Raw genomic sequence first — 18579 nt, 5'->3', positions numbered from 1 at the left:
GTTGTATAGACAGATTTAAAATAATCTGCAAAACAATTTGCAATAGCGGAGGGATCAACAATTGTAAGGGGTTAACCGTCAGTTGCCACTTACGACGGCACTGATTGCGCGCGCAAGTAAGTATGGGAGGGGAAGGATCGAGAACTTTCCACGAGAGAGTCGATCTCGAGAGCGCGAGCGAGCGACGGCACTCTCCTTCAAGAAGAGATCAACGCCAGACGTGGTTTCGGGAGTCAATCAGAATAAGGAATTATTATGAAGGAAGAGTTCACTATCGAGAGTCTTTGTTTTTTTACTTTAGTATTTCATTATATTTTATTGTCGAACAAAGCCATTCTATAATATATAGTTCGCGAGTTCGATAAATCGATTAAACAACCAATCGCCTTTCACAATAGACTCACTACCACTATACAATACCTAGATACAATCAGGTGTAAGGCATGCACTAGTAACCTTAAGGTTAAGCCGCCATGTTAGCGCTAGCGTCTGCACGCGCAGAATGATAGAGCGCGCTGATCGCGGAAGTTCCGGTTCTAGCGGTGACACGGGGACCACGAGGCGGGCTCGCGTCGAGAGCCGCCATTAAGGTCATTTGAGTTCGAGTAGTGCAAGTATGTACATCGCGGCGCAACGCGTGATGTTACCCGTGCGTTCCCAGGAGCTATCCTCTTTGTTATACTCGTTCTTTTGTGCCGTATTCGGTTCTTGTAAATGGTCTAGTGCCTGTTTGTGATACTAAACCAAAGACACGTCTTAATAAATGACTTATATTTAATTGAAGACCAGATTCTTTGTTTCAGCCACTTCTCGACTACCCTGACCTTCCTACAGTCTCAGAAGTAAGATAAAGATCGTGGTTTAGAGCTAGAAGCATTAAATTCGGATCGTGGAATCGAGTTCGGTGCCCAATTCCCGGTTTATAAGTCGTGACACCGCGTTCCGGCTCATATTGGACTTTCGGCTGTTGAGGCTTTGTTCGTCCAGCGTGCTGGGTCGAACACGTTGGTTCTTGTACGAACAGCCATTTTTGAAATTAACGATTCTTTGTACCTCGTGCGCAACAAGTTTCGGAGACGGCCCAGTAGGTACATTTACCATACGAGTTGTGTCGGTAACAGTGAACTTTGTTACCGGTAAGAGGACAGTATCGTGGATCGTGAGTGCAGTCATTAACATTACCGGCCGCGGGTGCGACTGTGGACATACGTTCCCGCCGTTAAGGTTCCGTTGTTGTTTTTTCTTTTACTTCGGTCTTACATTTCGCGAAGAACTATTTTTTTTCAATTTTTGCCGTGATAGCCAGTGGTGTAAACGGTAGTGATTTTCGCGTATGTTGTGATCATTTGTGTCGACACTCTAGGAGCAATTCAAGATTTGTGTGTTAGCTTAGCGATAGTTGTCGTTGCTGTCGTTCAAACATTTAATACATCGTTAGCGGTGTTAGACTTTTATTCGTCTCTGCGTGTCTTTGCATCCATTGACGTCATGGAACGTGCGGATCTAGAGAACCTCACGATGGAAGAAATACACGAATTAATGAGAAAAAATAATCTAGTCCCGTCGTATAATCGAGCTCTGTGTATTGATAGGTTGATGGACTTCTCAGCCAACACTCAGAAAGATAAGTACGCTGACGTGCTGGCGAACTTCTCAACCAATGCTCGTAATTTCCAACTGAGCAATGCCCAAGTAGATAATGAATAAGATTCTGTGCACGATCCACCAGCCACCAGCAGCTATGGTTATGAGGATTCAAAAAAGGGCCTGATAAGCCTCGTTTTGTGATCCCATCATCGATGGTGGATAATATGGTGAGGATTCACCATGATGAACTCTCGCATTGCGGAATAGAAAAGACGTACCAGAGCATAGCATCAAATTATTGGTATCCGTCGTTATGAAGAAAGGTTATCGATTACGTGGATAATTGTATTATTTATCTAGTGGCCAACATATCGTCGAATACACGAGAAGAGTCCATGCAATTGATGGATTCCTTGTCCTTTCGGATCAGTTAACATAGATCATTTCGGTCCATTAACGAAAACTTTAGACGGGTTTAAGCATATTCTCGTTATTGTGGATGCACGGTATACTTGGTTGTTCACGGTCAAATCTACAAATTCGAACGAGCTCATAAAGAATTTATCTTACTTGTTTCAAATCTGCGGTACTCCGCTGGAAATAAAAACCGATAGAGGTACGGCGTTCGCAAGAATTTACTGAATTTCTGAAATTTCACAAAGTTAAACACGTTTTGGTCGTGGTAGCTGCTCCGTGGGCCAATGGCATTATTGAACGAATTAATCGTTTCCTAAAGTCTTCCCTTCACAAGTTAATAGAAGATCAAGAGCTCTGGGCTTAGTATTTGAACATGTGCAATATACAATAATAATACGCACCACGCAGCGTTGAAGGCTACTTCTTCTAAATTGCTCTTTAGGTATGATCAAAGATGTCAGTCGGACAGTCAGTTGGTGCAATATTTAGAGGCGCTGGCGAAAGTCGAATTGGATTACGATGCGATTAGAGATTCAAACAGATACCAATAGAAGCTACCGATAAGCTTAGAAAATATAACAAAAGTTATTTTGACGAAAGGCATAAGAAGCCGACAGTGTATAAGAGTGGCGACTATGTATTAGTTCGAGATTCTGTGTTGAGGGCGGGCGAGAACAAAAAACTCAAGCCTAACTACAGAGGTCCGTACAGAATAACCAAGGTGTTAAACAAAAACAGGTATGTCGTTCAAGATATACCGGTTTTCATATCACTCAAAAGATTTATAATTCGATTCTGTCACCCGATAGATTAAAACCTTGGGTTAAACCGATACCTGAGTCTGAATAGGCTATATAGAGCTGTTATAACTTATGTACCTTAGTGTTTGTAAGCGATCTCTGTTAGAATTAAGAGCGTATTTAATTTCGATTTACGTATACTCAAATATTGTTTTTCAAGATATAAGTTTATTGTATTTACTAATTTCTGATATGGTATTCTTGATATGTGATATTGTATTCCTATATATGTGATATTGTATTCCTGAACGCCGATTCGGTATTTCATTTTGCGTTTTACATGTAACTTAATTTTTTTTATTTATTAATTGCAATATTCCTGTGTGATAATGTTACTAGCAGTCATATCATTCGGGGACGAATGGAACGTCAGAATGACCGAATTGTAAGGCATACACTAGTAACCTTAAGGTTAAGCAGCCATGTTGGCGTTAGCGTCTGCGCGCGCAGGATGATGGCGCGCTGATCGCGGAAGTTCCGGTTCTACGGTTCCGGCGACACGGGGATTACGAGGCAGGCTCGCGTCGAGAGCCGCCATTAAGGTTATTCAAGTTCGAGTGGTGCAAGTATGTACATCGCGGCGCAACGCGTGACGTTACCCGTGCGTTCCCAGGAGCTGTTTGTTATACTCGTTCTTTCGTGCCGTATTCGGTTCTTGTAAATGGCCTAGTGCCTGTTTGTGATACTAAACCAAAGACACGTCTTAATAAATGACTTATATTTAATTAAAGACTAGATTCTTTGTCCCGGCCACTTCCTCGACCATCCTGACCTTCCTACACAGGCATATGATTTACATTTTTCAAGGAGCTAATAAACCTCCAGAAAACATTTATATTGTCTCTTAGGGCATCCTTGGTATTAGCTATATATTGATTAAAACATTTAGCCGAGATAACTTTACACCTTGATCTAAGCTGAGCAAATAATAAATAATCAGAGTAAGAGTTTGTGATTTTGTACTGGAAATGCGCGGCACGCTGGTTATGTGTATCAGCTTCTTTGAAAACCAGGGATGATTTCCGCTTAGAAATGAGAGGCACAAAAGGCTCAAATAGCAGAGTTTAAGTATGAATATAAATAAGCAACAGCATCATTTAAATGCAAGCCACTGAGCTCTTCACCCCAGTTAACATAACTTAAATAGTTATTAATTGCATTGTAATCGGCACGCTTGAAGTCTCTGATTCACTCAAATGCAGTCGACGGAGCCATATCAACACTCCACGGGAGTGACAGGATGAAAGAAGGATGATACTGATCCAGTTCAATCAAAGGATCAATAGCAATGTTTATCGGAATACATTTCATATTAGAGTATACCAGATCAAGGGTATTACCATTAGCATTTGTGATATAATTATGCTGAAGAAGACAGAATTCATTAAAATACTGCTTAATTAAGTTGGCTTGTTCTATTGAATGACTATATGAGTATGTATGACAAGAGAGAAGATTATTACGGTTAGACCATTGAATGTTCGAAAGATTATAATCTCCAACAATGAAAATGTTAACATTAGACAAATCATTGGTGGAACCGACGGTCTCCTCAGCGAGGCGTACAGGTCCGAGTGAGGGATCAGGTACTCGGAACACTCTCCTTCCTCCGTTGCCCTCTTGGCGAGGAGGTCGGCGGTCTCGTTGCCAAGGATTCCCATATGAGAGGGAATCCAGCAGAAAGTTATCTCGATGTCCTGTATGTTGGCCGATGTGAGTTTATTTTTAAGAACCAGGACAAAATAGGCTCGGATCAAAGGTTTCGGATCCTTACGCTTCTTACAAGGTCTTCCCCAGGATTTCATCCTCAGCCCGCTATTATTTAACCTTTACATCTCAAGATGCAAAGAATATCTTTCCAACAAATGCCAAATCCTGCAGTTCGCGGACGATATTGTGCTTTTTCACAGATCTGGAGACGCGGTAAAATCCGCAAAATTTATCGAGAAGTCCGCACGGTCTCTCTTGGGGTTCCTAAGGGGAAACGAGGTGACAAGAGCGTTTCTATCACCCTCAATGGTCTTGCACTTAAACCGGTACAATCGTACAAGTTTCTTGGCGTGGTTCTGAATCGCAAGCTGTTGGGTCATGAATCACTCACACAAGCCGACCACCGGCGGAGAGGCAAATGCTAAATCAATGGCCGAACTGTGTTGGTTCGGTCTAGTAAGAAAAGTAGGCGAGCCGTCATTGAGACAGGTAAAAGAGTGCTCGAAAGAGGCCCAACTGAGGCGGCTCCCCTGCGGACACGTCCATTCACAATCCCACGATGTGTGGTGTGCGTTGAAGTCTCCCAGGAGCAGCACATGAGAGAAGGCGCTACAGCGGTCAAAAACATTAGAATAATCGTATCTGGAAAGAGAAGCTTGGGGATGTCTGTATATTGAAACAATAACAAGGTCAAAATTTTTATAATAAATTTTGATAGCAAGGGACTCGAAGCCGTCATCGAGAGGAATGACATTATCCAAGAAACTATAGAGACAGGATTTGCGAATAGCTAACAGAAGGCCTTCGGAGTTTAGGTTGACTAAGTCAAGTCTAAAAATAAAAAAGTCAATTAAATTAATGTCCGTTTCCAAAGTCAGCCACGTCTCAGAGATAGCGAGGACGTCATATTTCCGTGATAGCATTTTTAGGGAGTCTAATTTATTCCTCATTGAATGGGCATTCCATTGTAAGATTCGTAGGGGATGGCTAGGAGCGAGAAAGTCGCTGTTTATATTATTGGTCTGAGTCATTGTTCGAGGGTCTCCCGTTTGATGGCACAGAGCCCAGGAAATTCACCAAGGAGACAATAATAGAATAGACCTCGTCATAAATTCCCATAATTCTCAGGATCGAAGTAAATTTTTCTAAGAGAGAGCTAAATAGGTCAGCAAAGTCCCTTCCCCCGAAATGGGAGAGGAAGTCTCACGGCGGTTATGGGGGGAGAGGGAGACTTCCCCATTCGTCAGAGACGCACAAGGACGCCGTGGATCTAAGGCGGCACCATTACCACCGAGGGGGGAGGGGTAACGCCCGTTAGGAGCCACAAGAAATGAGTCACGTCGATGACGCCAGGAGGATGGCGAAGAGGGCGGTGGGGGTCGGCGGACCACCACAGATGAATAAGATTTGTCCCCCAAGGGATACGGCGCTGAGCCCGGAGCGTGCTGGCTCCGATCACGCGTCCCCGGAGGAGGACCGGCGGACAAAGATAAAGAGAAAAAAGGGCCAGGCATTCCCAAGCGTGCCCGAGAAAAAGTTTGAGGGGGTCGCCGGATAACCGGCCGATTTAGAGGAGAAGCAGAGGGAGCAGCGAGTCGCGGGAAGTCATCATGACTATCGGTAAACAAAGAAAGCAGCGTTGACTGTTTTCCTCGAACATAAATATTTGCTTCTCTTTAGTGGGATGTTTTTGTGTGCCGCTATCTCTCGAATCTCCTCTGGTCTCTGTATTCCAAACAATCAGGTTGGTTTATGGGGGCCCCCGCAATTGAGACAAGAAGGGGGAGGGGAGTTCCTGCGGGGACAGTCCTGCGTGTTGTCATGAGCTCTGTCTCCACAGATAGGACAACGTGGCCGACCTTTGCATTGTGCTTTAAGGTGACCAAAACGATAACAAGAATAGCACAACGATGTCTTTGAAACAAATGGGACAACCATATACTTGACCATGAATAAAGAAATGCGTCCCGGAAGAATTTGTCCTTTGAAAGTGAGGAGAATTGATTTAGATGGAATAAATCGTTCATCTCCCTCACCGTTTTTCTCTTCTTGGAGAGCCGAAGATTCTCGAGGGGAGTGTCTTCTTCTATTCAGTCTCCTAATGTCCAACACCGGAGTTCCCGAGTTTATTTCATCATTGGGATGGCATGGGAAAGGTGGGATAGAGGCGGCAATCCTATTTTGTGATTCTTCACTGTTGTCAAAAATTGCAGGGTTAGGATACGAGTCAGACGAACAGGATTTATTATTGCGGGGAGGACAATCCTCCCCGGGTCATGATTAGACATTAAAATTGTTCACCGGATGAATTAAATTTCACCACGTAGGCGAAAGATGATTTTTAAAATGGCGGAGCGCCGCGGCGCACGGAGTTGCTCCACAGAAAGTTCTTCGGAGCAATCGGGCGGCACTTTATCGTCGTCCCTCGTTATAGTGTCACTGTTAAAGCTGCTAAGGCTGCCGTCAAGATTTCACTCACACGAAGCATCCACGAGTTCAAGAAGATTTCACTATTACTTTATTAGTCACCGGTACTTGAATATCACGTCCGTTCACTATGGCTGCCGAAACTCTTCTCTCTTCTTTCACTTTATTTTTACTTCCACTTTCCGCCCTCCGCTTTCTGCTCCTCCATCTCTTCCTTGCTCCGCTTATATCCTCGCCCTTCTTCTTGACATCCACTCTCCACGTCATTTTTCCACTCTTCTTTCTCCGATTTTCAGGACCTCATATTTTTCTTCTCCGCTCACTCTCTTCTTTCCCTCCATTTTCTCACACACTACTTGCTCTGCGCTATCCACTCCACTCTTACTTTCTTCTCATCTCCTCCCCGTTCCTCTTAAAAACCTTGGACTTCTCTCACTTTATACCAGTCACTCACTACTCGCCATCTTAAGAAATCCGTGATGCATCTAAAATATAAAATGCAAAATACATCTAAATTATAATATGCAATAATATATAGGGTGTTCCATTAAAAAAAATCGACGTGATCTTCACGTGACCTTCAAATAACTCTTCAAGGTCAGATCAACGATACCATTTTATGGCCCCCTCGAAATCAAACAACTTTTGCCTGAAACAGTTTTCTCTCTCGAGCTTGGTTTTCGAGATATTTGATCTTTTCCAGACTTTTCTAACACCCTGTATAAAAAATCCAACAAAACCAGTTTTTCTTGCAGAATCAATAACTCGAGTCCCATCTTGAAGTTTTAAACTTAAAATGTAAGTCTTACATTCTTCCAATTTGTCCATTATTTTTGTATAATTCAACATGTCTTTAAAATGTCGAGACATGAGACCTGTGAAACGATTCTTTTGTATCGTTACAATGGATTCTGGAGCAGGTATCTGTTCAAAGATCTAGCACATGCGCATGCTTTATGTTTTCAATGTTTCTATGTTAATTTTCATTCAAAAGATTCTACAGCAATGTCCGAATTGTATAATAAATAAAAATAAATATATATAAAAAAAATATATCAAAATTCTGGTTAATTTATATATAAATATATAGATATATAATTGAAATAAATATATAAAGAATATGACACACATACACACACAATTATTAGTATTTAAAAAGAATAACAAAATTAATTAAAAAAAAATTGTTGGCACTGCGTAGTTTTGAACTCCGCGACATTCACTTGCCATGGACGACAAAATTAGGAGCGTGTTTTAGGCTATTCAGCCACCGCGTTTCACGCTTTGTTGAAGCTATCAAAGGTACTTAACGCAGAGCTAGTCGAATTCTCAACTTTACGTGTAAATTTCTTAGAAACTAAGGCCCATGCACTCAAACCCTCTTAGGCTTTTTGTATTCTATACCCCCCCCCCCCCTATCGAATGAACTATAGCTCATTCAGTTTCGTATTTCGAGGTTTCGCAGTTTGAGGCGTCTCTTTGTGAGTAGCAAAACGAACTTTCATTTTTTGTGTTTTATAGTGAATATGTGCTGTTAGCTTGTAATTTTAGCTTATTACCTAAATGTAAACTTTCTTGTTTTTGTAGATTATATAGATCTATAATGTACTGCCATTTGATACGATGCTTTAAGCCATTTATTGTACAATAATCTTCAAATCTCCAAACATATTACGAATAAGTTTTATTATATGACATGAATCAAGAAAAATAAATATGTTGTCATTTGTTACCGGATGAGAAAACCAAATCTGTAAACAATTTGGTGTTAAATTACATTGTAATTTTTTTACTGTAGTTAAATTAGTAATAGTACCATCAAAAGTCAATCCAACAACTCTTACACCAGTGTCATGCAACAAGCAGATGCAACGCATAATTATAGATACTTTCCTGATCTACCGTTATTCCATTAATTAAAAAATAATCCACAAGTACTTTCCATGCAGCATTCATACAAACAGAGAGAACCAAGGCATCTTTAGCAATGTTTGTATTATTGTTTATAATTTATTTCCAAAATCTACATAACCACTAAATTTTTCACCATCATATTCAATATGTTGTCTAATCGACATTTCATAAAAAATTAAGGTACTGAAGAGTGGGTAATCTGTAGCTTTTATCCGTTCAGAAATACTGTATAATGCCATAAAACTAGAATTTCCATTGATTGACTTAAACCATTTACTTATAGATTTTGGGTGTGGGAGACATGCATTAAAATGTTCACGTACATAATTATATCCTTTAGGTGAGTAATAATGTAAGGTTAATGCAAATTTTCGAATTTCAGGCGGATAGTCTTTAGAAAAATTTTGCTTTTTTTATTAATTAATATGTTACTTTTTGCTATTAAACGCTTAAATAATGGTATATTACACTGTTCAAGAAAGAGTATATTCAAATAAAATTTATAATTTAACGGTTCTTCTCGAACGTTCTCGCAAACAAACGGTTCAGAGACTTGGCTTTTAGTTTTTTAAATGGTCGTCCTTTGTAACAAAAGAGCTTTGATCGAGACGAACAACTCGGTGTCGATCGATGATTCGCTAGCAAAATCGAACGATCGATCCGTATTTTTATTTGTGTCAACATCTCGGTCATATTTTCTCGGTACCTCGAGATTTCGAGGAGCGCGAAGAAGACATTACCGATCAAGATCTCCCGAGAGTACACGGGTAAAAGTCCACCTTCATCTCTGAAAGATCTCTTTCGGCTCTTTACGTATTTTTGATTGTCGCGCGGCCAGTGGCCGTCATCAAATCGACTCACGTTGTTAGCGGTCCGTTCGCGTGCATTTGCTTTAAAATAAATTACGTTAAAACCAGTGAACTTTCGATTCATTTAAGTCTCTCACCACCGGCGAAAGGAATAAATGTCGTTAGTGCAGCCGCGTAAATCGAAGGCGCGTCTACATACACTCACCAATTGTTTTTAATAAATCTGCGTGTTCATCTGTTAATAAGCTTTTTTGTTTCAGTTCTTTTAATATTGTATTTAATTGCGTAATTCGTTTTTCTTGACGCTTATTTCTCTGTTTCAATGTTTGCATTTGCTGTTGATAAAATTTTTTTGGTTGAATAAAGCTTTACGCATAAATTTTTTTCTTGGTGTGTCCTCTAATCGCTGATTGGTATGAACATCATCAAATGTAGAACAATGCATTTGTCTTTTTAATATAATTTCATTATCATCATCATTACCATCTTCTCTGTGACGTATTTGAATTTCTGTTGCTTCCGACTCCGACTGTAATTGTATATAAAATTAAAAATCTTATTCATTATCATATAGTACACAAGAAATTAAAAATATTCCATAACACTTTTTTTATATAGATATCAAAAATATAATTAATAAAAAATTATAGCATAAGCACAATTTTCATTATATTTATTTGGAGAGGATTGGAAGATGGCGGGTAGAGAGTGGAAGCAGTAAAGTAAGAGTGCGAAAATGTGCAAGGTTTAAGAGGAATGGGGAGGAGAAGTGAGGAAAGTAGGAGTGGAGTGAAAAGAAGAGTGTAAGAGGTGCATGAGAGAGTGGAAGAAAAGAGAAAGGCGAATGGAGAGAGGGAGTATGCGAGGATATGAAACTCAGAGTGTGGAAAGAGATGACGTGGAAGAGCTGGTGACGAGAGGAAGAGCGAGAGAATAAGCAGAGTATGGTAAAGATGGATGGAGAGAAATAGTAGAGCAGAAAGCGGAGGACTGAAAGTGGAAGCAGAGTGAAAGAGGAGACGAGGAAAAGTGAATTAAGAGTGGAATATATAATGTGGAGAAATTACGGCGAAACGGGGAAAGGAGGGTAATAGAGCAGATGGCAGAAAGAGGTCGATACATCGATATCGATAAGATGATGCGATGCGACGGACGGGAAGGGGTGCTGGATAAATACGATAGATGGCGGTAGGAGCATGATGGATGGTGTAAGGAAGGAAGAATAAACGAGGGATCGATATCGATACATCAGGAGTACGGGGTATCGATTTGGATAGGGGTTGGCAAGAAGAGTCGAGAATCGCTTGTGGTGACAGGTGGAGGTTATGTAAGAGTGCTGACTAGACAGAGAGAAGTATGGAAGAGTGTACACAAAGGGAAAGAGTGGAGGGACGTCAAGAGGGTGACAAGAAAGAGTAGAGGGAAGCAGAGTGGAAGAACGTGAGTAAAGGAGCGAAGGGAAGAAAAGAGGAAGTGAGGAGGATCATCAGGGAGTCGGAAGCAGTGAGGGAGAGTAAGGAGGAGAAGAAAGAGGACAAAAGAAGAGGGGTGGCAAAAGAGAAAGAGGAAGGAGGAAAGGACGGGTTACAGGGGAAGAGAGTAAAGGAATGGAAAGGGAGGAGAGAGATGAAAAATGAAGTGGAAAAACAAGTAGAGAGGAGAAAGAGGGAGAGGAGAAGCAGAGAAGCAGGAAGTGAGAAAAAAAGAACACGACCGACGGAAGCGGGGGTTATAGGATGGGATAGACTGGGGCTGCATGAGAGGGGCGTGGGGTGGGGAAAGGGGAACAGACTGTAAGGTCACGAATTGGCCAGGATCGGGAGAGGGGAAAAATATGTAGTAAGGAGAGGATAAAGGGAGATAGAAAGAAAATGTACAGAAGCATAGTGTGTAATTGAAATAATTTTTGGATTGTAAGGGGTTTGGTGTACCCCTAAAAACACCCCGGCAACCCGTAAAGAAGTCCGGAATAAGGTATGGGAGAGAGAGAGAGAGAGAGAGAGAAAGGGGGGAAGAAAGAGAGAGAGAGAGAGAGAAAGGGGGGAAGAAAGAGAGAGGAGGTACATAAGTATTAGAATGTAGAATCACAAAATGGCCAGATAGGGAAATGAGGGAAGGAGGAGAGGATGGAAACGGAAGAAAGAGGAAAAGGAAAAAGTACGGAAGTAGAGAAGCTGAAGGATGGTAAGAGGAAGAAGGATGGGGCAAAGGGACAAAAGTAGAGAAGAGGAAGAAATTGGAGGAAGGAGGGAAGAGGGAGGAAGAAAAGAGAAGAGGGGTGAAGGGAAGAGGAAGAGAGAGGGGGAGGAGCGGAGAGTAGAAAAGGTGGGACGTAGGGTAGGGAGAGGGGTATAGAATGTGAGGTCGCTCAATGGCCAGTACCGTGAATGGGGATATGAATATGTATTTTTGTTAAGTTTGTACAAAAGACATATGTATAGGTTGTATCGATACGCCTTTCCCGATGCCGCGGATGTTGTTCTTTCGTCCAGGATTCGGGTCAAGGCTAGGCACGGGTAGATCGAGACTTTTCTATGGTGTCGCTCTGAGACTTGTTTATTCTAACTATTTACATCGATGGTATGCGCAAGGGATTATACACAGTGACGGGGCGGTATGTACAAAAAGAGGCGGACGGTGTAACGGTGGCGTCCTGGGAACGGACGGTTGTCCCTCGGTGCGCCTTGGGTTGGGCAGTTTGATTGGGTTCGCCCGGAGACGGGCGGTTCGATTGCTGGCGTCCGGAAACGGACGGTTTGGTCGCTCGGGTAAGGGGTTGGAGGCCGGGAACGCCCGGTTGTAAGCAACGGGAACGCCCGCTGCTCGGAGGATCGTGGTCAAGGAGCCGGAGGCCGAGTATGCCCGGTCGAGGCAACGAGGAACCTGTTGTCCGAAGGATCGCGGTAGTGGAGCCGGAGGCCGAGTACGCCCGGTCGAGGCAACAAGGACACCCGTTGGAGTGGTAGCTCAGGAATAGTCGATTGCGTTTGGATCCTCGGAGAACCCTCTCGAGGCAGGATCAGGACAGGACTAGGTATCGGGGGGTGCAAGTACGTTGCAAAACAAGTCGGAAGTCCGCTGCCCAGCGAACACTGGCCGGGCAAACGCGGAGGCACGATGCGCCCTTTTTTTATACGATAAGACGCGGTCGTTCCGAACGGTGAATCTCGGCGAGAGTCTAAGTCCCGCTCGGGTACCGACCGACCGCTTCCGAGAACACCCGAGCGAGCGACAAGGGGCGTTTTCCAGCAAACGACACAGTGTAACACAGTGTCCATTAGTGTAAGTGAGACACAACGAATGTTCTCCCTCACACTAATGGACACTGTGTCACCTGTGTTACTTGCTGAAAAACGCTCAAGGTCTCGAAGCCCGCTGAGACACCGAACTCCGCTGACCGGGCGCGGAGACACCCAACGAATACGAGCGTTTAAACGTAAAAACGTTAAACAGTCATTAGCGCTATTGTCTTAGGAGAAGGGGTAAAACGAGCCGTATAAATACCCGAACTGTCTGTAATCGAGACCAGATCTCCGAATCCGGTTCTCCAAGACGAGCTTCGCCTTAGAGAACATACCTGAATCCAAAAAGATCTAGAAAGCAACAGCGGTGGAGTGTGCTCCGCCACTGCCAAGAGTTCTCGGCGTTTATTCGATTATCCTATCTGATCTCAAAGTAGAAATGATTTGCGAGTGGAGAGTACTCCGCTTCGGTCGAGCGTTCTCGACAATCGAACCTGCATCGAATACGATCACTCTTTGTTTCCGACCGTCCAGAAACGGAAGGTATTTTAATCTCGGGGTGGAGAGTGAGCCGCCTCCGACGAAGGTTCTCGTCGTCGACCATTCTCCACAAATTCTCTCCTAGCCATCGACGCGTACCGGTAGCCTACTATACGCGGATTTAAAGGGCCACGGCGCGTCAACACAAACACGCCCGGGCCGTTGAACTCGATTCGTCACAGCGCTCGCACAAAAATCACTGTAAACACACGTGCGTCCCGCGCGCATTCCACATATCGAAACTGTCGCGTTTTATCTCGAACGCGGACCGATTAATTCGAGATTTAGAACATGCGTGCGATATCTTGCCGGTGCACTTGCACACCCACGCGCACGCACACACACATACATTGTACACACGCTTTCATTCGTCACACACGCATACAACACACTCTGTACATATTTTCATCTTATTTAAAATAAACGACTCTACATTTCAGCACAAACGATTCGCCTAGTGTCTCTCCCCCCTTTGCACGAACTCTGATCTCGGCGAACTATTCGGCTAGCGTTCAACTAACGGGGAGCTGTTACAATCTAAAGATAAATACATATAATAAATGACTAAATTTTTTTGGCAGTTCTAATTTTATTACCAAAACTCATGATTCTATTTTAGAAAATACTGATAAATTTGATATCTCAGAAAATCTAGAAAAAAATGTTTGTTATTGTATTTTTTATTTATCCGTTTAAAACATATTTTCGCTATAGAAATGATTTATAATTTCGAAAGTAAAGTAATAAAAATATTTTAGGTTTTTTATTAGATGCCTCACTCTAATATTACAATTTATACTTGAATTTATAATTGAAAAATAAAAATTAAAAAAAATTAAGTGAAGAAGTAGTTGGGCGATGAGACAATTCTGAAATAAATCAGAAACCAAAATTATTAATAAAAATAATTAATAATAGATTAATACATATGTAAACATGCTATGCATATATATATATATATGATTTTTATTGGTTAATCGATCTGCGTCGAGCTACGTGCGCAGTATATTTAAATTGGCTTTGCCATTACTTAGCGACTAAATAACAAGAAGGATCATTTACCGAAACCGCGAAATCTAAGTGTCTTTGATTTTGAATCGCGTATTCGTACTTGATCGGTCGTTTTCTTTATCGTTTCCGCACATTATCTAATTTCAAAGTCCAATCATCAAAAATTATTCTTTAAATCATATTTTATTAATAAAGTTAAGTGTTTGTAACATTTGTGAGTGTGTGTTACATTTATTAAATAAAGATTTCAAGACTTAACAACTAATATTTGTGCTGTTGATTTTCCGCTTGGAAACCATCTTTGATAATAAAACATCAAAGCGGCTTCATCGAGAAGCTTACATATATATATATATATATATATATATATATATTTGAAAAAATAATAGATTATAAAATGATAGAAATAATAATAAAAAACATGTGTAAGAAATGTTAAATTAGTAGTTAATATAATTAAAAGAAATGTTACGTATATAAAGATAACATTTTGACAATCAATAAAAGCATATATTTTTTTCGCAAACTGTTATTTCATAAGATTGAGAGCGAGCGCAATAAAGAAAAAAACAAAGACAGAAGATCTCTGCTCATGATTGTTACACACCAAGTCCGCGCATGTGCAGTTCATTTTGACTCAGGCTGAAATTATCGGAGTTGCGCTATTATATATACTGTGCCTCGAAACTCCCTTTGATGTTAACCATCTCGCTTGCTCCTTACTCGGTTTCTTTCTTTCTCTCTCTCGTTTTCTTCGAATCTCCAGCATTGAAGATTTTTAAAGATCTCACTTATCTATAAAATGTAAATATTGAATAAAATCAAAACTAAAACTTCTATTTCGCATTTTATTGATTTAAAAATAATTTTAATGGAATAATGAGATTTTTACGATTAAAATGACACCAAACGTGACATAAATCGGATTATGTTTAATTAATATGTATGGTTAATCTAATTCAAAATTATCCAATTTATATGTTTTGCTCATGTCTTATATCTATATCAGTGTCATTTTAATCGCAAAAGTATCTTATTAATCCAATAATTACTTTTAAACTAACAAAATATGAAATAAAAGAGTTATTTTATTTTATTTCCTATTATAAAATTATATATATATATGTGTGTGTCAGTTTATTGGTACACATATACATCACTTAATAAAGCACGAAACATTATTGCGTATGATCTTCTTTTTCATTTTGGTAATATTTATTGGAGTAATATACACATATATATTTTATTAAAATACTTTTTTATTGAAATTATTAAAACATTAAATTTTATATGAAATAAAATATGCATTTTAATTCTATATATACGTATATATTACTTCATAATATATGCTAAAGTGGAAAAAGATCACGCGCAACTAATAATATGTAATAAAACATATTAATAAATCTATTATATGTTTCGTACTTTTAAGATCCACAATTATAGATTTAGCATGGACACGAACTACAGTCGGACCTCTTATCCTACGACCCTCTTATGCTACGAAACCTCTTATCTTACGACAAAAAATCCTCTCATGCTACGACCGCGAAAGGGGAATTATACTCCCACTCTCAAATTTTTGTCGTAGGATAAGAGGTCCGACTGTACAATTTGTGGATCTAGCACGGACTCGAACCAATCGGTCGTTTTACCGTGGCACTGGAAAGTGGATCCAGCCACGTAGTTCTGCCGGCTGTAAAATGGATCCAGTTAGCGCCACTGTACAATGGGGAAAAAGCGTTCCCTGAAAAACGGCGGCATGACTCCTCTCAGGCCAGGTCTACAATAACTGTAGTAAGCCTTAAGTCGTAAGAAATGAACCAATCATATTTATTAATCTTCTCTAAGTCAATTGTAATTGGTTAATTTCTTATAGCTTAAGGTTTACTACATCTATTGTAGACCTGGCTTAAGGCTGTGGCACATAAAAAAACTTAAGCCGTAAAGGCCGGTCTATAATGGCAGTAAGCGGTACAGAGTAAGGAGTAAGAAGTAAGGAGTATGAAATGGGATTTGCTCATTTCGTTACTCCTGGCTTTTAATTCGTCAGTTGTTACTTCTTACTTCTTACTCTGTATCGCTTACTGTCATTGTAGACTGGCCTTAAGACTTAAGACGTAACAATTTCAACCATATGGAATTTTCAGCTTTGCTTACGTTTTAAGGGTCGACAGGAGGCACTGTGGAGACTCCTATCGGCCGGCTGCGAACTACTGTTTCGCAAAAACAGTATTACAGCCAAAATATAAAGAGAATTTTAATAAAATTATGATATTCGTAATTAGTAGGATATTTCGCAGGTCGCTACAGAGCGATTTTTTGAGAAAAAGATCGAAATAAAATTTCCAAAAATGTGCTGCTGATCGCGAGTTACCGCGGTCAGGTGTAGCTGCGCCTTGAATTTGAAATCAATTTATTATAAATTTTTTAGAATCAAAAATGCAAAATCTGGCTCTGTCGCGACCTGCGTTATTATATAAAGAATATATAAAAAAAGTTTCACGAAGAAATATAACTTCTTTATGAGCTAAATATTGTAGAAGCGGATATTGCTATCTGCACCTAAGGTACAGCTAACAGAAATCATGTTGGCAGCATCGCGTGAGACAAGATAGAAAAGAATCGCGCTATCCTTATTCTTCTAACATATCGGTCAAAATACGGTCTGAAAATGCTTTCTGGTCTCTCGTGGCAGAAAGCAGTAATGTAACAAGGCTAATGGGCGTCCACTTTTTGTGAAATTTATATTTGCATATGTACATATATGTATATATATGTCCAAGTGTAGTTAAAATTATATATACGATAAAATATTGTTCGATGATGATGAATAATAACAATAGAATAATTGCTAACAAAGTAAACTAACATATAGTATGTAAAACACGAGAGCCTGTTAGACTTGGCATTTTATTGCTTTTTCGCTAAAAAACGTTATAAAGAATTTATTCGTGATGACCTAACGATTCTGCATCGAATAAGCTCTTGTTTAACTTGATTGGACGAAAAATAAAAATGTTCGATTAACTTTAGTTCGAAATTTTAATTATTTAATTAAAAAAAACGATAAATGACCAAACGTTTTAATTGGATGACCAATCATGAACAAACGATGACCAAACGATTAGTTAATTTTAATTATAAAAAAATCAAAGTGGTTCGGTTAACTTTACGGAGCTCAAAAAGGATTTTCAGGCCGTATCTCAGTAATCCGATATGCTTGAGGAGGAACAAGAACAGCGCGATTGCGCGATCCTTTTCTATCTTATATGTGTCCGCGCGAGCAATACAGTGGTGTTTGTACGTATACGTACACACACCTATACATGAAACTCAGATTTCATTTTTAAGCGTTGGCAATCTTGAAACCAGAGTTTTGCATTGCCACCGCGCGAGGTCTCCAATATCAATTCGGAGTTTGCTCGTCGGTCCTGTCGACTCTTAAAATGACTGCTATGATTCTTGACTATGATTGGTCGATTTAGCTACTGCTTACATCTTACTGTTTAAATTTTTTTATGTGCCACAGCCTTTAAAGGCCGGTCTATAACGGCAGTAAGCGGTATAGAGTAAGAAGTAAGAAGTAAGGGCTATCGCACACAAAATGCATAAGCTACATATGCATAGCATAAGATCGTATGGACTAATAATAATATTATGTAAATCAATATGGCGACTTAATGCTCGATGCTCATTGGTCCATACGATCTTATGCTATGCACATGTAGCTTATGCATTTTGTGTGCGATAGCCCTAAGGAGTATGAAATGGGATTTGCCCATTTCGTTAGCTTTTAATTCGTCAGTTGTTACTTCTTACTCCTTACTCTGTATCGCTTACTGCCATTGTAGACTGGCCTTAAGCCTCGTCTACAATAGCCGTAAACGTAAGGTCGCGAGCAAATTGACCAATGACAGTTAAGCATTTTCGAAAATGCGACCTTACGTTCTATGGCCATTGTAGATGACCCATAAAGGCCGCCGCACACACTTTTATATAACGCATAATACATAAGGAAACTGATTGGTCTATAAACATATTCAACCAATCGAATTCCTTATGTATATACATTATGCGTTATGTAAAAGTGTGTGCGGCGGCCTTTAGGCTTCTCTCTGC

The 18579-nt window shown here is 40.3% G+C and overlaps 1 pseudogene; it reads right to left on the bottom strand.

Annotated features, from left to right (window-relative positions):
* Positions 1 to 8964: 8964 nt before the first annotated feature.
* On the bottom strand, positions 8965 to 10862 carry LOC140672318 (uncharacterized; annotated as a pseudogene).
* Between the last annotated feature and the right edge of the window lie 7717 nt (positions 10863 to 18579).

Source organism: Anoplolepis gracilipes, chromosome 13 (genome assembly GCF_047496725.1).
Source record: "Anoplolepis gracilipes chromosome 13, ASM4749672v1, whole genome shotgun sequence".
Classification (NCBI taxonomy): domain Eukaryota; kingdom Metazoa; phylum Arthropoda; class Insecta; order Hymenoptera; family Formicidae; genus Anoplolepis; species Anoplolepis gracilipes.
Note: the sequence above shows the minus strand (reverse complement) of the source record. Positions and strands in the feature narration are given on the sequence as shown.